Source organism: Bos indicus x Bos taurus, chromosome 6 (genome assembly GCF_003369695.1).
Source record: "Bos indicus x Bos taurus breed Angus x Brahman F1 hybrid chromosome 6, Bos_hybrid_MaternalHap_v2.0, whole genome shotgun sequence".
Taxonomy (NCBI): domain Eukaryota; kingdom Metazoa; phylum Chordata; class Mammalia; order Artiodactyla; family Bovidae; genus Bos; species Bos indicus x Bos taurus.
The window spans coordinates 56,124,118-56,146,463 of record NC_040081.1 but is presented as its reverse complement, the minus strand read 5'-3'; positions in this window follow the sequence as shown (position 1 = coordinate 56,146,463).

Below are 22,346 nucleotides of genomic sequence, written 5' to 3'. Positions count from 1 at the left end.
TCTGCTTTATTGACTGTGCCAAAGCCTTTGACTGTGTGGATCACAATAAACTGTGGAAAATTCTGAAAGAGATGGGAATACCAGACCACCTGATCTGCCTCTTGAGAAATTTGTATGCAGGTCAGGAAGCAACAGTTAGAACTGGACATGGAACAACAGACTGGTTCCAAATAGGAAAAGGAGTTCGTCAAGGCTGTATATTGTCACCCTGTGTATTTAACTTCTATGCAGAGTACATCATGAGAAATGCTGGACTGGAAGAAACATAAGCTGGAATCAAGATTGCTGGGAGAAATATCAATAATCTCAGATATGCAGATAACACCACCCTTATGGCAGAAAGTGAAGAGGAACTCAAAAGCCTCTTGATGAAAGTGAAAGTGGAGAGTGGAAAAGTTGGCTTAAAGCTCAACATTCAGAAAACGAAGATCATGGCATCCTGTCCCATCACTTCATGGGAAATAGTGTCAGACTTTATTTTTCTGGGCTCCAAAATCACTACAGATGGTGACTGAAGCCATGACATTAAAAGACACTTACTCCTTGGAAGGAAAGTTATGACCAACCTAGATAGCATATTCAAAAGCAGAGACATTACTTTGCCAACAAAGGTTTGTCTAGTCAAGGCTATGGTTTTTCCTGTGGTCATGTATGGATGTGAGAGTTGGACTGTGAAGGCTGAGCACCGAAGAATTGATGCTTTTGAACTGTGGTGTTGGAGAAGACTCTTGAGAGTCCCTTGGACTGCAAGGAGATCCAACCAGTCCATTCTGAAGGAGATCAGCCCTGGGATTTCTTTGGAAGGAATGATGCTAAAGCTGAAATTCCAGTACTTTGGCCACCTCATGTGAAGAGTTGACTCATTGGAAAAGACTCTGATGCTGGGAGGGATTGGGGGCAAGAGGAGAAGGGGACGACAGAGGATGAGATGGCTGGATGGTATCACTGACTCGATGGACATGAGTCTCAGTGAACTCTGGGAGTTGGTGATGGACAAGGAGGCCTGTGTGATTCATGGGGTTGCAAAGAGTCGGACACGACTGAGTGATCTGATCTGATCTGATCTGCTCTATCTGACAAAAATAAAGGTAAAAGGAAAAATAAGAGAAAGGTAGGGTTGCTAATAATATGATGCCCTAGAAGTTACATAAAGAATAAGTTTCAAAAGATAAAAATAATTGAAAGCATGAAAGGTTGCTTGGAGAGGTTAGAGGATAAAAATTTAAGAAAAGATTAGTTTTATCAATTTATTTTTCTAAAACTGTTTTCAGAATTTTGATAAATTAAAAAACTCAGTTTCTTTTCTGTCAACTGAAAAGTCTGATAAAATAAAAGTTGAACAGAAACAAATTCAGCATTTTTCACCTAAATTTTTATAGATGGTTTTTGTGTGGATCCATTAGAATTTAGTGCAGAGGGGAAACTACATGCATAGCTTGCATTTCCTAAACAATGCCTTCATTAAGCCCATCATGGTTTATTAGTCAGATTACAACAGCTGCTGTCCCTTCATTTTACCAGATGTTATAGGTTCTCCATAGACTTGATGGATCATGGACGCAACAAGTAACAAAATATATCATTAAATAAACATAATATTCTATATTTTTGTGTCAATAGATACCCTTGTTATATATAGGTGATTACTTACTTATTTGAAAAAACAGTTTTGTATAGTCCTGGGGTATTCTACTTTCATGGGATTTAGTTAGCTCTTAAATTATGCAAAATTCTTTATATTTTTTTGAAGTTAAAAAAATGTCATTTAACTCATAGTCAACTATTTACATGTGATGCTTTAGTTTTTTTTTTTTTTCTATACTCATTACTATCATTTAAGTATTCAACTCAACAAATTAAATTTAGTAGTTAATGCACATAAAATTCTAATGTAATCTCTTTGGGGAAATACCACGATGAATAAGACATGGTTAGTGATCTTTAAAAGCATTTATTAGGATGAAGTCAAGACAAATTAGAAGAGTCAAAGTAGAATTGTTGGAATATGTTTTGGTTCCCCATAAATTCAATATGCATAAGCAAGGTCCAAAAATGTGGACATGAAAATGACAGCAGTAGCGAAAATTTATTACATTTACTTTTATGTGACCACATTGTAGTCAAAGGCATGCCATATATATTTATATTCTTAAAGGAGCTTTAATACAATATCCTTAAAGCATTTCCAAAGCTGCAGACTGCAGTCAGCATTGGTACTTTGGTCAGAACTTGATTTACTATGATGAACTCCTTTGTCACTTTCTTGAAATGGTGGTGGTTCTCTACATCAGTAAAGATCATTTCAGAATTTCATTCTGCTTCTTTATATTGAAACTGATGTCTGAATTTTGTCTCTTTAATATCAGTTGTGTCTTTTGTCAATTTCATCAGCAGAAATACTTCCTAGTTGTGCTAAACTAAAGATATTCTCTTTACCACATATCAATTGTTATACCAATAGTAAATAATTTAGCCATTAACCAATTACAAGATGAATTTGGATGGTTCTTTGAATGTTCGTGTGAAGATGGGCTCAATAAAGGACAGAAATGGTATGGACCTAACAGAAGCAAAAGATATTAAGAGGTGGCAAGAATACACAGAAGAACTATACAAAACAGATCTTCGTGACCCAGATAATCATGATGATGTGGTCACTCACCTAGAGCCAGACATCCTGGAATGTGAAGTCAAGTGGGCCTTAAAAAGCATCGCTATGAACAAAGCTAGTGGAGGTGATGGAATTCCAGTGGAGCTATTTCAAACCCTGAAGGATGATGCTGTGAAAGTGTTGCACTCAATATGCCAGCAAATTTGGAAAACTCAACAGTGACCACAGGAATGGAAAAGGTCAGTTTTAATTCCAATCCCAAAGAAAGGCAATGCCAAAGAATGCTCAAAATACTGCACAATTGCACTCGTCTCACATGCTAGTAAAGTAATGCTCAAAATTCTCCAAGCCAGGCTTCAGCAATACATGAACCGTGAACTTCCTGATGTTCAAGCTGGTTTTAGAAAAGGCAGAGGAACCAGAGATCAAATTGCCAACATCCGCTCATTATGGAAAAAGCAAGAGAGTTCCAGAAAAACATCTATTTCTACTTTATTGACTATGCCAAAGCCTTTGACTGTGTGGATCACAATAAACTGTGGAAAATTCCAAGAGACAGGAATACAAGACCATTTGACCTGCCTCCGGAGAAGTCTATATGCAGGTCAGGAAGCAACAGTTAGAACTGGACATGGAACAACAGACTGGTTCCAAATAGGAAAAGGAGTATGTCAAGGCTGTTTATTGTCACCCTGCTTATTTTACTTGTATGCAGAGTACATCATGAGAAACGCTGGGCTGGAAGAAGCACAAGCTGGAATCAAGATTGCCGGGAGAAATATCAGTAAGCTCAGATATGCAGATGACACCACCCTTATGGCAGAAAGTGAAGAACTAAAAGAGCCTCTTGAAAGTGAAAGAGGAGAGTGAAAAAGTTGGCTTAATGCTCAACATTCAGAAAATGAAGATCATGGCATCTGGTTCCATCACTTCATGAGAAATAGATGGGGAAACAGTGGAAACAGTGTCAGACTTTATTTTTTGGGGCTCCAAAATCATTGAAGTTGGTGATTGCAGCCATGAAATTAAAAGACACTTACTCCTTGGAAGGAAAATTATGACCAACCTAGACAACATATTGAAAAGCAGAGACATTACTTTGCCAGCATAAGCCAGTCTAGTCAAGGCTATGATTTTTCCAGTGGTCATGTATGGATGTGGAGTTGGACTATAAAGAAAGCTGAGCACAGAATAGATGCTTTTGAACTATGGTGTTGGAGAAGACTCTTGAGAGTCCTGTGGACTGCAAGGAGATCCAACCAGTCCATCCTAAAGGAGATCATTCCTAGGTGTTCATTGGAAGGACTGATGCTGAAGCTGAAACTCCAGTATTTTGCCACCTGATGCAAAGAGCTGACTCATTTGAAAAGACCCTGATGTTGGGAAAGATTGAAGGCAGGAGAAGGGGACCACAGAGGATGAGATGGTTAGATGGCATCACCGTCTCAATGGACATGAGTCTGGGTAAACTCTGGGAGCTGGTGATGGACAGGGAGGCCTGGTGTGCTGTGGTTCATGGGGTCGCAAAGAGTCGGACATGACTGAGCAACTAAACTGAACCTGAATGTTTAAAAATACTTTCTAAATTGACAAATTAAATTTAATTGGGAATCTTGCTTTCAGTGCACACATTATGTTCACTAAGAAAAAATATTTAATTTTTTTCTAAGAGGGTAAAAACTTCTGATGACTTAAAATAGCCTTCCCTTCAGAGAGCCCATCTATAAATAGTTTATAAAATATAAGTTAATCTCAAAAGAAAGGAATAATATGTAAAAGTTGCTTAGTCTTCTCTGGGGAAAGTGTTAGATAAAGGATAAAGTGTTGTCACTGAGTCATGTCCAACTCTGCAAATTCATGCACTGTATTTGCCAGGATCCTCTGTCCATGGGATTCTCCAGGCAAGAATATTGGAGTGGGTAGCCATGCCCTTCTACAGGGGATCTTCCCTACCCAGGGATCAAACTCAGGTCTCCCACATTGCTGAAGATGATCATAAAATAAACTGGGTTTGACACGTGGCAACATTTGCCTAAATCATCCAGATTGGAAGAAGAAAGAAACCAACAAACCAAAGAAATATCTGCCATACCATACTTTGTCTGACACTTACAGTATTGATTTGTAAACTTGTTAAAAGAGATGGCATAAGAGGAGTCAGAGTCTTGGATTTAGGGAAAATAAAAGAGAAGCTTTATGAGAAAAACATTTACTAGCAATAAGAAAAAGCAAGTCACTTTTTCAAGTCTTTCACTCGCACCTTTGAAGCAGAGCCTTCAGAGTTCGAGGTAGATTTCTGACTCTGAGAACAATTTTTAGTAATATATATATCCAAGATATTTCCCTTGACATATTTACTGCATAGCTATAAAATATGAGGGATCTTTTTATACACTTCACTTCTGCTGCTGCTGCTGCTAAGTCGCTTCAGTCGTGTCCGACTCTGTGCGACCCCATAGGGGGAAGCCTGGTGGGCAAGAACACTGGAGTGGGTTGCCATTTCCTTCTCCAATGTGTGAAAGTGAAAAGTCAAAGTGAAGTCACTCAGTCGTATCCGACTCTTCGCGACCCCATGGACTGCAGCCTCCAAGGCTCCTCCGTCCATGGGATTTTCCAGACAAGAGTACTTCTGTAACATTTTCCAAGTTATAGTTAGTAATTCAATGTGGCTGTTTTAAAGCGTATCTACAGATTCTTTGATACTCTTTTCTTCAATCAGTTCAGTTTACTTCAGTCGCTCAGTCGTGTCCGACCCTTTGTGACCCTATGAATCAGAGTATGCCAGGACTCCCTGTCTATCACCAACTCCTGGAGTTTACCCAAATTCATGTCCATCGAGTTGGTGATGCCATCCAGCCATCTCATTCGCTGTCATCCCCTTCGCCACCTGCCCCCAATCCCTCCCAGCATCAGGGTCTTTTCCAATGAGTCAACTCTTCCTATGAGGTGGCCAAAGTATTGGAGTTTCAGCTTCAGCATCAGTTCTTTCAATGAACACCCAGGACTGATCTCCTTTAGAATGAACTAGTTGGATCTTCTTGCAGTCCACGGGACTCTCAAGAGTCTTCTCCAACACCACAGTTCAAAAGCATCAATTCTTCTGTGCTCAGCTTTCTTCACAGTCCAACTCTCACATCCATACATGACCACTGGAAAAACCTTGACTAGACAGACCTTTAGTGGCAAAGTAATGTCTCTGCTTTTTAATATGCTGTCTAGGTTGGTCATAATTTTCCTTCCAAGGAGTAAGCATCTTTTAATTCCATGGCTGTAATCACCATCTTCAATGATTTTGGAGCCCCCCAAAATAAGTCTGACACTATTTCCAGTTTCCCCATCTATTTCCCATGAAGTGATGGGACCAGATGCCATGATCTTCATTTTCTGAATGTTGAGCTTTAAGCCAACTTTTTCACTCTCCACTTTCACTTTTATCAAGAGGCTTTTTAGTTTCTCTTCACTTTCTGCCATAAGGGTGGTGTCATCTGCATATCTGAGGTTATTGATATTTCTCCAGGCAATCTTGATTCCAGCTTGTGCTTCTTCCAGCCCAGTGTTTCTTATTATGTACTCTGCATAAAAGTTAAATAAGCAGGGTGACAATAAACAGCCTTGACATACTCCTTTTCCTATTTGGAACCAGTCTGTTGTTCCATGTCCACTTCTCACTGTTGCTTCCTGACCTGCATATAGGTTTCTCAAGAGGCAGGTCAGGTGGTCTGGTATCCCCATCTCTTTCAGAATTTTCCACAATTTATTGTGATCCACACAGTCAAAGGCTTTGGCATAGTCAATAAAGCAGAAATAGATGTTTTTCTGGAACTCTCTTGCTTTTTCCATGATTCAGCGGATGTTGGCAATTTGGTCTCTGGTTCCTCTGCCTTTTCTAAAACCAGCTTGAACGTGTGGAAGTTCACAGATCACGTAATGCTGAAGCCTGGCTTGGAAAATTTTGAGCATTACTTTACTGGTGTGTGAGATGAGTGCAATTGTGCAGTAGTCTGAGCATTCTTTGGCATTGCCTTTCTTTGGGATTGGAATGAAGACTGACCTTTTCCATTCCTGTGGCCACTGCTGAGTTTTCCAAATTTGCTGGCATATTGAAAGTAGCACTTTCATAGCATCATCCTTCAGGGTTTGAAATAGCTCAACTGGAATTCCATCACCTCCACTAGCTTTGTTCGTAGTGATACTTTTTAAGGCCCACTTGACTTCACATTCCAGGATGTCTGGCTCTAGATGTGTGATCACACCATCATGATTATCTGGGACGTGAAGCTCTTTTTTGTACAGTTCTTTTTTGTATTCTTGCCATCTCTTCTTAATATGTTCTGCTTCTGTTAGGTCCATACCATTTCTGTCCTTTTTCGAGACCATGATTTTCTTGAAGAGATCTCTAGTCTTTCCCATTCTGTTGTTTTTCTCTATTTCTTTGAATTGATTGCTGAGGAAGGCTTTCTTATCTCTCCTTGCTATCCTTTGGAACTCTGCATCAGATGTTTATATCTTTCCTTTCCTCCTTTGCTTTTCACTTTTCTTCTTTTCACAGCTATTTGTAAGCCTCCTCAGATAGCCATTTTGCTCTTTTCATTTATTTTCCATGGGGATGGTCTTGATCCCTGTTTCCTGTACAATGTCATGAACTTCTGTCTGTAGTTCATTATGAACTCTATCAGATCTAGTCCCTTAAATCTATTTCTCACTTCCACTATATAATCATAAGGGATTTTATTTAGGTCATACCTGAATGGTCTAGTGGTTTCTCTACTTTCTTCAATTTAAGTCTGAATTTGGCAATAAGGAGTTCATGATCTGAGCCACAGTCAGGTCCCAGTCTAGTTTTTGCTGACTGTATAGAGCTTCTCCATCTTTGGCTGCAAGGAATATAATCAATCTGATTTCGGTGTTGACCATCTGGTAATGTCTGTGTGTAGAGTCTTCTCTTGTGTTGGAAGAAGGTGTTTGCTATGACCAGTGCGTTCTCTTAGCAAAACTCTATTAGTCTTTGTCCTGCTTCATTGAGTACTCCAAAGCCAAATTTGCCTGTTACTTCAGGTGTTTCTTGACTTCCTACTTTTGCATTCCAGTCCCCTATAATGAAAAGGACATCTTTTTTGGGCACTAGTTCTAAAAGGTCTTGTAGGTCTTCATAGAACTGTCAACTTCAGCTTCTTCAGCATTACTGGTTGGGGCATAGGCTTGGATTACCATGATATTGAATTGTTTGCCTTGGAAACAAACAGAGATTATTCTGTCATTTTTGAGATTGCATCCAAGTACTGCATTTTGGACTCTCTTGTTGACCATGATGACTACTCCATTTCCTCTAAGGGATTCCTGCCCACAGTAGTAGATATAATGGTCATCTGAGTTAAATTCACCTATTCCAGTGCATTTTAGTTCACTCATTCCTAGAGTGTCAACGTTCACTCTTGCCATCTGCTGTTTGACCACTCCAATTTGCCTTGATTCATGCACCTAACATTCCAGGTTCCTCTACAGTATTACTCTTTACAACATCAGACCTTGCTTCAATTCCTCTATGTTTTAATACAGCAGAAGTTATAGGCTGTCACTGTGAATATTAGTTGCTGTTTTAACTTTTTGTTTCATACTGTTTTATTTTTACTCTTTTACAACAAGTTATAATTTGTTACTAGTAATTTTTAACAATATGAATTCAAAAAGCAAACAGTTTATTAGGTTTTTAGAAGACTATGATCACTGTCTTAACTGTGTTCTCTCATTATTTCTGTCTCAAAGCCCATGTTCTAGGGGAAGCCAGCAGCTATGTGCTGAGGTAGTTTTAGAAAGGGGGAACTGGCTACTATGTTGGGAGGACACTCAAGAAGCCAAAGAAAAGACCATATAGCAAGCCTGCTCCCACCACATGAATAAGCTTAGAAGAGGTTCTTTTGAGACCTGCTAACAGCTATGTCAACCAGCTAGGAAGTAAATCTTTCAGTCTAACCTGAGATGACCACAGCCCTGACTGAGACCTTGTCTACCAGCTCAAGAGAGACTCTGAGCCAGAATTGTCCAGCTAAACCACTCTTGGACATCCACAGAAACTATGAGATAAGAAAATGGTTTGTGTTTTAAGTCACTACATTTGTTGTAAGTTATATAGATAACTATTATGTTGATAAAATAAAATGATAAGGAAAACAACTTTTTGTGTCACAGATTTATGGTTATTCTTTAAAAATATGGCTCTCAAGAAATATTTATGATTTTTTAAATCAGAAGTTAACTTTTATTTCTTAGATAAAAGTGCCTTCGGAAAGTAAGTTTTGTTATTGGATGATGACTATATGGATATACATTTTTTTAACTTTTTATTTTATAGTGGAATAGAGTTGATCAACAATGTTGTATTAGTTTCAGGTATACAGCAAAGTGATTCAATTATACATATGCATGTATCTATACTTGTTCAAAGTCTTTTCCTATTTAGGTTGTTAATTAGTATTAATTAGTGTTCCCTGTGCTATACAGCAGGTCATTGTTGGCTATTCATTTTAAATATAACAGTGTGTACATGTCAATCCCAAACTCCCTAACTATCCACCCCAACCCTTCCTCTCTTGTAACCATAAATAAATTCATTCTCTAAGTGTGTATCTCTTTATTTGTGCTTTAATGATATAGTTATTATTCTGTTATGTTTTATTGAGACAGAATTTTTAAAATAGCATTTAGCTTATTTTTTGAACTTCCCTGGTGGCTCAGATGGTAAAGCATCTGCCTACAATGTGGGAGACCTAGGTTTGATCCCTGGGTTGGGAAGATCCTCTGGAGAAGGAAATGAAACCCACTCCAGTACTCTTGCCTGGAAAATCCCACGGACAGTGGAGTGTTGTAGGCTACAGTCCATGGGGTCGCAAAGAGTCAGACATGACTGAGCAACTTCACTAGCTTATTTTTAGTTGATAGCCAGTATTAATTAATATTGAATGCAAATGACTTTTTCTTGACTTTTGTAGACAATCACATCTGTCTTACAGAGGTGCCTCCTGAATTATAGGTGCCCCCTGAATTTGAATTTGTGCCCCCCCCCATTCATGAGATGTGTGTGTGTGTGTGTGTGTGTGTGTATACATAATCCATTATCTTATTTTAATTCAAATGTTAGCCTATTTGTTAAGTGTTCAATAATTATCAAAGAAAACTGAAAACTATATTGAGGTGTGGGATATTTAAGTTCAAATTTCCTGTCAACTGTGACTTGATGTAGGTCTTTGTTATAAACCAGTGGGACATAATTTTAATTAAATTTAAGTGCTTTTTTCTACATATGAGTCATGGGAAAAAGCTAATTTGAGGTCATTTTTATTGAAAAGAAAGAAACACTGAGACTTACAGAAATTAATAGTCCACAGTTATCTGAATGAACAAATACACCAAACTAGCAAATTATATCTTAATGAAATTTAAGAACATATGTTTATGGACAATGAATTAGAATTATTAGTTACTAAATATTTACATAGGGATATTAAGGAACTTTTCAAACTTTTAATTTTAAAAGATCACGGGAGATGAATGAATATCAATGAAATATCAGTCCAATAATCAGTTTGAAAACTAAGGCCTTTAAACAAAAATATCAATCACTTTCATTTACTAATTTGTTATTTCTTGTCTTTTTGATAATAGTTATTCTAACAGGTATTTGTATTTCATTCATAGTTAATGATGTTAGAATCTGTTCATGTGTCTGTTGGTCATCTATATGTGTCCTTTGGACAAATACCTATTTAGATCCTCTGCCCATTATTTAATTGGATTATTTCTTGTTGTTGTTGTTTTTTTGCTATTGTTTATGAGTCCTTTCTGTATTTTAAATATTAACCCCTTATCAGATAAATGACTTACAAATATTTTCTCTCATTTAGTAGGTTGTCTTTTCATTTTGTTGATGATTTCCTTTGCAGTTAGAAGTTTTTTTTTTTTTTAAAGAAGTCCCAGTTGTTTGTTTTCATTTTTGTTGCCTTTGCTTTTAGGCTCAAATCCAAAAATCCATCAACCACCATCAGTGGCAAGTTGCCTATAGCCTATGTTTATATTCTCAGAGTTTTATGGTTTCAGGTGTTATGTTAAAATCTTTAACACATTTTAAGTTAATTTTTATGTATAGTTTAAGATAGTGATCCATTTTCTTTCTTCTGCATGTAGCTATCCTTTGTCACTTTTATAATCTACTTTGTATCTTAGAATTATATGATGATCTTATCCCAAAATTCTTCTTAGTTAGGGATTTTTTATTTTCTCTTTAGTAAAACTCTGCTTAGAGTCAGGATTCAATGTTTAGTTGTTGAATTGGACTATTGGATTTAGATAGTAAAATTCCACATTAAAATTAATCTTTTGAGAATCATAGAATTTTCACTTTGTCTAACAGATTGTCAATCCATATTCCTATGACAAACTGCTTAATTCAGAAGGGTTCTTACTTAAACTACCTTAATCAGTAAAAGTGATTGTTCTTTACATGTGACATTTGTATAAATTACTGCCCTCTCCAACAGTTATTTAACTAAAAATAGCATTACTGTGTACCTACCAGGCAGTATGGATTCAAATAAGGTTAAAAAAATAAGGTGAAAATAAATCCTTTCTAGTATTTACCAGGCTAAAATCTAAATTAGTTCCATTTTAGGTGTGTAAGGATTAAAAGAAACTGTTTCTGTTGAAAAAGCCAAAAGAGAACTTGAGAAACAAGGGATATTTTGAAAATGTGTGAAGGCAACAAAGGAAATGTTATGAGGGATTTTTTTCTCTACTTTATCTGTAGATATGTTAAAATGGAAATTAATTTAATCTTGAGAAAACTGAAGTATTTATGGTTGAAGCAGTGACAAGTAAACTAATAGACATGAGGATTCTCAGCTTGAGATGTATATCACATTTCTCTATAAGGTAGTCTCTAGACCAAGCTGATATGCTACCTCATTCTGAATTATTAAATTGTGGTTAATAACCTTTCTCAGGAGGTCTGTTTAATTTTTTTTGGTGTATTAGAACTTGACATTTGACAGATACTGAGTATTAACATACTTGTGGTCTGATCAGAATTTGGCACTGCTATTACCTTATGTTTATTTTTAAATTTACAATATTAATTTATGAGTTTCCATAGAAGTGGAAAAGATACCTGGTGAAGAGAAACTATATTAAGGCCCCATGCTTATCTATTCAAAACTTAGGCTATTTCAGTTAAAAAAAAAAAAATCCAACATGTCCTATTAATCAATGTGACTTATAGCCATGCTGTGGGGGAAAAAAAAAAAAAAAAACTGCAGTTTTTGAGAAAGAATTCTTAGAAAAAAGGTCCATGGTATGAATACTTGTAGTGTATTTCACTATGATTTCCTCGTTCTCCTCAGAACCAAACAAAATAATAAGAGCAATTTAAAAATCAGTAATCTAAATTTTGCAAATTTTATATTTAAAAGTCAAAAAAAAAAAAAACTGAGACTGGCCAAGCCCTATTATGAAAAGTAGTATGAAAAGTAAGGGTTCCTGGAGCAGCAAAGTTTAGAGAGTGATCCCAGAATGCTTTCCCTTGTTATGAAAGAGTTACTCTGGAAAGCTATATTTATAACAACCATACCTAGAACTGAGATGAGCAAGAATGAGATGGAGAAGAAGCAGAATGTACAGGAGAGTTGTAGGCACAAAGACCAACTAAGAAAGGGAATGAGGGATTACTAGATTAATAGATATAATAAAGGTAACATCTCTGAGGCTTGCTAAGCTTTAACAAGTCATAAATACACAAATTCCTATTTTAAGGTCTGTAAAAGCTAATGACCATATTCTGGTCCCTGGTGTCTGGGGGGAAGGGATAAATTTTTCAGGCCAAATCTCTGCTGGATTGACTCCTGACACAAAAAGTCACCTCTTAACACTGGAAGCACTCAAGATCAGTTTATGGATATATGCTGGAGTCAAGAGTGGTGGATATCAATCTGGAAGGGAACATGAATAATCATATATCCTGCAAGCCATACAACACCAAAGAAAGTGAAGGGGTTCATAGTAAAAGAGTATAAGAAAACTGAAGGAGTTTTCCTAAAACTGAAGGACACCTTAGTCAAAGACTGACTATTAAACAAGAAAGAGATTCGAGCCCTGAAAGAGGAGTGACTGCTACTAGGCAGTGACCATGGGAGGCCTGAAAGATTGTTTGCCAGAATGGTCTCAGTTTTCCACACCTCCCTGTATTCTCACCCTTCGTAACAGAACTCTGTAGCTCCATCTCTTTAAAAAAGGAATCTACAAACCCACCTCTTACCTCATGCCTCATGGTTTGTTTTGATCAGGAGTGTGGTAGAAGTGACATTGTGCCACTTTTAAGTGTGGATCTCAAAAGACACTTGTACGTACAAGCCTGTGTTAACTGCTGGAAGATGAGAAACCACTTAAAGCAGTGATGAGTCACTCTTACTGAAGCCATCCTGAATCAGCCAGCTCCTGGTCAACTCACAAGCTATAGTCAGTCCTGACTCAGATCAACAGAGCTGCTTAGCCACCTCTTCAGTTCATGAGAAAAGTAATAAGGTAGGTTTTTTTTTTTTTTTCCTTCAAGCTACCATGTTGGGGTTGTTGATTATCCAGCAATAGCTAATGATATAGGAGATTTGAACATTCAGGATAGAAAGGAATGAAGGAAGGAAGGAGGGGGTAGAACACCCAAGGTGATTCATATTTATTTAATCAGTACATCTTAGAGGGTTTTATTTTCCCATCCCCTCCCCCTCCAGTGATTAAGTGCTGCTACAAAAAAGGAGTTAAGTTAATCATCTCATCATTGAGATAATAATTAATTTACAAACTAGTGTCATCATGCCTACTGGGGCTGGCAATTACAACTTCAATCTTCAAATTACTAAGCATTTTTACAACTGATATCTCATCTTTCCTTTACCAATTATGGAATGTGTTAGGAAATTTAACAGGCTTCATTAGAATAAAGCAGTCTGTAGTGACAGAGTTTGTCCAGCATTCCTGTTTCATGAACCCAAATTCTGATGGTGCAAAGGGAAAAAAAAAAAAAACGGTACATGACATATCTCAAATTCTTATTTTTCTAAAAGTTTCTAAAGAGTGGTAACAGCATTTTACACGTCTATGCCATCTTCATCCAAGCTTCATGGTTTACTTGTAACTGGGGATATGATTTAAACTTTGTGCTTTAGTTCCTTCAACTATCAAATGTAAATGTTTTCATTGTAAATGACTTATTGTCAGAATTAAATAATGTAATACATGTAGAGAAATTTGATCAATGTCTGGCATATCATCAGCACTAAGTAAATGTCATGGAATAGTAGTTGTATAAAATAATCAAAGGTTGGCACAGATTACATGATAACTAAACATTAGCTTAAACTGATAAATACCAAACTAAATATTTCCCCTTTAATCGTGTTAACTTGAACTTTTTCTGCTGTGTTAGACTAAGGGGGCATTTCTTCAAACATGGCTGCTAAATTCTTTAAAGGTTTTGACTAAAAACAAGCCTACTCATTCTCTTAATGCCTTTAATCTTTGATTTAATGATTCAGATTTTATGATGACTCCACCACTGAGAAGTGAATGAAAACAGGGTTTGTCTTTCTTATTTCAGAGTACATAAATATTTGTAATGAATAGAACCTTACCTACAGACATAATTGCTACTTTTCATTCTGAAATAGAGATTTAACACCAAATATGAGAGATAATCTTAGAAGGAAATCGTAAGTATAGATTGTGTCATCAAAGTGCCAAAACAAACCAGAAAATTCAATAAAAGTTTCAGTCTTGTAGGCATCATTCCAGATTGTTGTCAAGTATTAGTATGGAGATTTTCACTGATAGGGCTACCTTTTAAATGTACCAGGTTTTTGGCATTGCAGATACATCATCATGATGACCAGCCTACTATATACAGACTTTGGCAAATTTAGGGTCACACTCCCCAGAGAAAGTGAAATTAGCTATTGCTGTATCTTAAATTAGGAATTAAAAAATAGTCTCCTGTGATTCATCAATGGCAATTAAGCAAATCATTCTATCAGTGATAAAAAAAATCTTTTCCATTAGAAAAATATGATTTTATATACATTCAGAAAGTATAAAGTAGGCTCAGACTCTTCAGTTATTTTGAAATAATTTTCATGTAATTTATGTCAAATTTTAAAATTTAAATAATATTTTATTTCAAATTAGAGCATAAGAAAAACAGTACTGGATAAATCATTATAGAAATTTAAACAAATGTATGCCTGATAACACTCCGAGAGGCATTCACCCAGTCCCTTAGAGCTAAGGTTTCTACTCTATCCTGTGTGTGTGCTAAGTCACTTCAGTCATGTCTGACCCTTGTGACCTCCTGAACTGTAGCTTGCTGGGCTCCTCTGTCCATGGGATTCTCCAGGCAAGAATACTGGAGTGGATTGCCATTTCCTTCTCCAGGCTATCTTATGTAACTATTACTATATTAATTTTTTGAATAATAACTATATATAACATGTAAGCAAATGAGGGAAAGAGGGACATATTTTTACCAAGCATCCAGACCCTGCCTTCTCTGTGTGTAATTTTAGAAACACTCTGGGTGTTGTTCAGCCCATGGCCATGCTTTTCCTTCTTCCCCTTGGCAGGAAGGCATGCTTCAGTGCAACAGGACTTCCCATCTATGGTACTGTGGCTGTAGCTGTTGGCGCCATCCTGTACTAAGGATTCTTAGCAGCACCCCCAACCACTACCCACTAGATGCCAGTAACTACACTCCCTAAATCCAGTTGTGTCAATAAAAAGTATCTCCAGACATTGCCAAGTGTCCCCTAGGAGGTCAAAAAGTCTAACCAGTTGAGAACAACTCTACTGTAGTCAATCAGAATAATCTGCCACCCTATTTTTTACCACATCCATTCTCCCAACACACCAACTTTCATGGTATGCACAGAATTCTGAGTCTGTTGTTATTATCCCAATTCAATTAGCCACATCCAAGCAAATGAATTCTGTGAGAAGCAACGTTAAAAGGTAGATGTTGTTATGCTCCTTCAGATCTTGATTTATGTTAAAAGTTCTATTATAGAATTCACATTGTTTATATCACCATCACGTAGAACCCTTCTTTGGTATTCTTATACTTTCAGTTGTTATATTTGATTCAAAATATTTAGATATAAAGAAGGAAAAACTGATAAATTGAAGGGTTTCAGTTCAGTTCAGTCAATCAGTTGTGTCTGACCCTTTCCAACTCATGGACTGCAGCATGCCAGGCTTCCATGTTGGTCACCAGCTCCTGGAGCATGTTCAAACTCAAGTCCTTTGAGTCAGTGATGCCATCAAACCATCCTACCCTCTGTCATCCCCTTCTCCTCCTGCCTTCAATCTTTCCCAGCATCAGGGTCTTTTCCAATGAGTTAGTTCTTCGCATCAGTTGGCCAAAGTTTTGCAGTTTCAGCTTCAACATTAGTCCTTCCAATGAATATTTAGGAGTGATTTCCTTTAGGATGGACTGGTTGAATCTCCTTGCAGTCCAAGGGACTCTCAAGAGTCTTCTCCAATACCACAGTTCAGAAGCATCAGTTCTTCAGCACTCAGCTTTCTTTATAGTCCAAATTTCACATCCATACATGACTACTGGAAAAACCATAAGTTTAACTAGACAGGCTTTTGTTGGCAAAGGCCAACATGATGCCTCTGCTTTTTAATATGCTGTCTAGGTTAGTCATAGCTTTTTTTTCAAAGGAGCAACTGTCTTTTAATTTCGTGGCTGCAGTCACCATCTTCAGTAATTTTGGAGCCCCCCAAAATAAAGTCTGACATTGTTTCCATTGTTTCCCCATTTATTTGCAATGAAGTGATAGAACCGGATGCCATGATCTTAGTTTTCTGAATGTTGAGCTTTAAGCCAACTTTTGCACTCTCCTCTTTCACTTTCATCAAGAGGCTCTTCAGTTCCTCTTCACTTTCTGCCATAAGGGTGTTGTCACCTGCATATCTGAGGTTATTGATATTTCTCCTGGCAATCTTGATTCCAGCTTGTGCTTCATCCAGCCTGGCATTTCACATGATGTACAACTCATATAAGTTAAATAAGCAGGGTGACAATATATAGCCTTGACGTACTCCTTTCCCAACATGGAACCAGTCTGTTGATCTGTGTCTGGTTCTAACTGTTGCCTCTTGACCTGCATACAGATTTCTTAGGAGGCTGGTAAGGTGGTCTGGTATTCCCATCACTTTAAGAATTTTTCACAGTTTGTTGTGATCCACACAAAGGCTTTGATGTAGTCAATAAAGCAGAAGTAAAATTAGCACACAAAACCCCATTCTCTGTAACCTGAACATACTGAGTGATAGATATACTTGTATGTACATATATAACTGCACACACACACACACATACACACACTGCAATCATTATTGTCAAAGCCAACAAACCAAATGTTTTTGATCTATAAATGCCAGAAATGTTTCAAAGTGAGAAAATGAGTAGGGTGGTTCATATAGAAGAAAAAAAATATGATTTCTTTCCTGGAAAAACATTCCTCTATGTATGGCCCTTTACCAAAAGTTGAAGATAAGAGAAAAAATTACTGGAAAAAGGGTACACTGCAACTAGAAAGGCTAATCTTCAGACTTAAAATCGGTGGGTGTCTATTCGACCTCCACCAATGGGGATCCCCAGAAACCTTCATCCTGAGATCCACTTTGGACCTATAGATATGGGAAACTCATTGCTTCCTACTTCCAATGGCCATGTAGTTTCCTATTGTGGAGTGATTGGCAATGGAATACACATTTTCTTCTTTGGAAACAGAACAGTAGCTGAAAGAGGAAAATCAAAACATTTGACAAAACAATTGTTAGATTATGAAAGATTCATTCAAAAAGCATCATGAATAAGACCCCGGCATTCTGGTCTAGCTTCTTTGCCCAGCTATGTGGAGCATGAACCGCCAGTCCTAGGTGCTCCCGGAAATACTCTGTTCTCAAAGTCTCTTCAAGAAAATAATGCATTAAAACAACACCTACATCACCAAAAAAAAGAGAGAGAGAGAGTTAAGGCTAAATATATATTTAGGGAAATACATATTCTTAAATTTTAAAACTATGTTTAAATGTCTAAAGCATACCCTTGGTATTTTCAGTTTCAACCATCTGCTTTCATGTTAGTCTTGTCTTTATAATTCTAAGAACAATGAGACATTGTTTCTTTAACATTTTTTATAAATAAAAGACTCATTTTAATGATTTTCCCAAAGTAAAGGTACTTTAATCAAAATATGTGTTGGTACTACTACACTTATAAACTGAAATCTGTGAGCAATTTAAATGCCCTTTCTCCACTTCAAATAATTATTTCCACTAGAAAACTCCTTTTGAAAGAGCAGCAAATCACCCCAACACAAAAGAATGCAGCATGTAATACCTTTCAGCAGCAGAAACCCAGAAGCTTTGCTTTATAGCATTGGATGGTTTAACAATAGACTTCAACTGCAGCGGAAACACGGAACAGGTTTTGCAGACCCAGAAAGGTACTTTCAGGTAAGAGCTACAATTATCCATGAACACAAGTGGCAACTGAGACAGCAGGAGAGAAAAGTTGCCAAAAGTAGAGAAAATACATAGGAAAGAATAATGGTATCTGAGACGAAGTTATAGAAGGAAAGCAAACATAACTGAGCATTTAAAAATGTACATCAAGTTTTAAAATGTAAAGATCAGGGTAGTGATGGTTAGAATTCAGCTTTAAATTCACCTTTCTATTAATCTCGAATTTGAAACAAGCCCTGATCTAACTCTGTTAAAATTTTTTAGTATGCCAAATGTTATATTTTTAAATAAGGACTTCAACATTAGAGATTTGTTTTGATGATTTTCCTAAAGGAAAGGAAGTTTAGCTCAAAGATGAACTGGTACCACTGCTATAAATATAAATCTGTGAGAAATTTTTAAATGTTCTTTCTTCAGTTATGAATGACCAGGGGGCAATCATAAGAATGACCCTGGCAGATGGGAATAGAATACCAGAGAGTCCAACAGCTGAGATTTTAAATTTATTGTCTAGTATGCCCAGAGGTCATGCTTCTCACTGGGCTACTGTCAGCCAATGAGGTGGAAGGTGAGGGGTGGATAGGCATATTAAGCAAATCAGTTTCAATGACTCAAGGCCTCCTTTGTATAACAGTTAAGTATACTTGCCCTAGTCTTCCCTCTCTCTCTCCAAAGTCAAACCAGCATCTTAGGCACACGAGTTTCCCAGCGTTTCACAGATCCCTCCCTATTTTCTATTACAAAAGCATCTCTCTTGATACACTTTTTCATTAATCCAGTTTTGGTTTCTGACCTAACCTAACATGGAGCTCATATTAGTAAATCAATATATTCTTAGCTTCCTGGTTAGTTGGTCTGAAATACTAGGGAAAAGCCAGGCACTGATGTGCTCTAAAAATTCTGGTTTTCAATGATAAAAAATTTTCTTAATGGTGAATGTACCCTCCCCAAAATGAAATGGAAGAGACAAAAGTAATCATAATATATTAAGTTAAAGGGGATTTTAAAAGGGCATAATGATTAGTAAAATTATAATCTTAACTGTGTAAAACAGTATGCATGAAATGAATGTAATGCATTATACTAGGTATTTTTGCTGTGTTTACTAATCTTTTCACTATATTCCATGTTTAATTTAATTGGATGTTAATTAGTTTAATTGAAAAACAATTTAAGATTGTATTGGAAGAAAGATAAAAATATATAAGAAACATATTAATATTAACCAAGAGAAGGGTAGGGTAAAATGAGATAAAAATAAAACAATTGGGGACTATCTCATAGATCTTTATATAACTACTTTCTCCAAGAAACAATGAGAACTAGACTATTGACTGACTCCTGGTGTATATCCTTGGTACCCTCTCACCATAGAATTATTTGTTTGGTTGGAAATCCTCATTTTTCTGTTAGATGAGGTATAGCCCTGACCTTTCTGTACCATATTTCTTCAGGAAACTCCATCACCATTATTATCATGTGAGTCACTCAGTTAAGAATCCAGAGATTCTTGTCCATTCTTACTGGTGATCTCTGTCCTCTGCCAGTGCATTTGGAGAACCTGACCACCCTTCTGGGTGCCTCTATGCTGCTCTGCTATGCTCAAGCCTATAGATTCCTCTTTCCACATAGATTATTCTTGAAAATATATTAAGCTTTAATAGCATCAAAATGAATGAGATAAACTAGGAAAACCTAATTTTCTCAACTTTGCATTTCATTTTTCTTTTTGCTCTGGACTCCAATTTTCCAATGGAAGAAACATAATTTCTAATTACAGATGACTTTATCATATGCAGTTTAAAAGTTTCTTTCACGTAAATAACCAGTCCTTGCAAAATTCAAAGTCCTCATCATGTTTACTTCACTGAGGGACCTGACCCATGAAGTTCTTATTTCCTGTTAAGAGTGGCTATAGGAAGAAATATTCATAATGTCATGGACTTAGGGAACTGGGTTGTCTTCTGTGTTTCATCTTCCTCTAAGGAAGTTCATCCAACATGTCTCTGTGGTTTAGCATCTATTCTCAGTTCCTTTTCTGTTAGAGTGTCCATGGATTATTTAACTCATGGTCTTTTCACTCTCCTTGATAGAAATAAAATATGGTGATTGGTTTCACAGAGGTTAGCCATCTCCCTCTCTAGAGGGTGCCATTCTCTTCTCTATGGGATCTTCCCTACCCAAGGAATGAACCCATGTCTCCTGTGTCTCCTGCATTGCAAGCGGATTCTTTACCACTGAGCCACCAGGGAAGCCCAGATAGGCAAAAAGATAGATAGATGAATGAGAAGCTAGCCCCTTTCCCTGGGGGTTTGCCTCTAAAAAACAAAAAAACATCTAGGTCTTTCTTTAATCCCTTGATTTGCAATATACCTTCAGGAATTACAAATGTCTACTTAAAAAAAGAAACAAGTTACCTAGTGCCTTTCTAAAAGTACACTGTTCATCTCAATAGGTTCTATAAGCTGTAGAGGAAAGGCTTTTAACTTCTCTGTGGTGGTTTAGTGTTTCCCTATGTGGTATACACATTTCTTTGCTCTGTGATCTACAAGGAGGTCACCTTCTCCTTTATAGGGCAACAAGCCACATAGCCTTGCTTTTATTGCAAAAGTGCTGCTGGGGGTGGGAGAGAATAGAACTACATTACTGAAATAGAAAATAAACTGGGAGTTATTCCAATAGCATTTGCTCACATTTGAGTGTCTTTTACCATTTTAACTTCTTTAGGAAGACAATATCTTCCATATACTCATTAAAAAAAAATAAAACTAAGTAACCCGAAAGACTGTTACTGTAGCCCCATTTTAGAGATTTTAAAAGTGAGGCACAGAGAAGTGACATTATTCACATTAAATTTGTTAACAAGGAGGTGGTATGTCTAACATTCTAACCCAGCCTCATCTGTGTTCAGGGCCCTCAGTTCTTTGACTTCATGCATATTAACAACACATGCCTATCATGCCTTAGATTTCCTTTGTTTCTAATATATATAACCTAATCTTTGAGTTGAGAAGAGGGAGAGCGAGGAGGGAGAGTAATTCAAAAGCCAGTGCTCCTATAATCAACTCATTTCTCCAGCCGCATCTCTCAGAGACGCACATGCAAATAATCCCAAGGCATTTTCTCAGTACCCTGACAATGACTTTTTCCGGGATGACAGTTTTATTTACTCATTCTCATAACAGTGTAAATCCCTCAGCTCTCAAGGAGACCTGTATCTATTTTTCTATAAAGGCTCTGTGAAGTTATTCAAGCCTTTGGCTTATACAAAGATTTGATTAAATCATCTGTATTAGAAACAGTAATTACTGAGCACTGGTCAGTGTAGAAAGGGTGAACGTCCTCACTCTTCCATTCTTCCTTCTTCCTCAAATGGACAGAAACAGGGAAGTAGATGGAAAAAGTATTAATAAAAAAATGAAAATAACAGAACTAAGACATTAACAAAGTTAATTTGAGAGTATGTATTCAACACTCTGGTTAAAGAGAGGTGAATATGTAAATCTAGTTTCATATGTCTATTTATAGAGATAATCTATGGCCTAATAGTAGGTCAGTTTAGTAGATTTTTGTATAGTCTGATCAGGCCCAGTAAGTACATCATTATCGTAAACACTCTTTTGTTTCCAAGTTTAAATAATATTTCTAACCAAGTTTGTTGCATATGCTATTCTAATCAGTTCACAGACCACATTTTCAATTCTTTTCTAAAAGTAGTTTATATCTATTAAGCAGAAGCCAGTGTTACATGGGGAGAGAAGATCTGGATTATACAGTAGAAATGAAACATAATGTTAGGATTTTCACATGTCTGTAAGAAAAAAGCCTGAACAGATATTCAACTAAATATATTTTTCAAACTTCTGTGTTACTCATTCAGCAGAGTAGGAAGTAGGCAGTTTGATTTCACCTTGAAATGACATTTTTAAGAATTTTACTCTACTGAAAATGGAAAAAAATATTGCTTTCATTTTGTGCAATTTGAATTACCCTAAATCAGTAGTTTGAATCTCTTAACTTGTAACATAGTAAGAAATGACACTTAGCTAATTATTTCTGAAGAGCACAAGTGGGCGCATTTTGTCCAAAGGACTCGATGGTACCTATGCTGCTTCAGCCCAGGGATGGTTTGATTGCCACAGTCAGGCAAAGTTCTGACTCTGGAGAACTT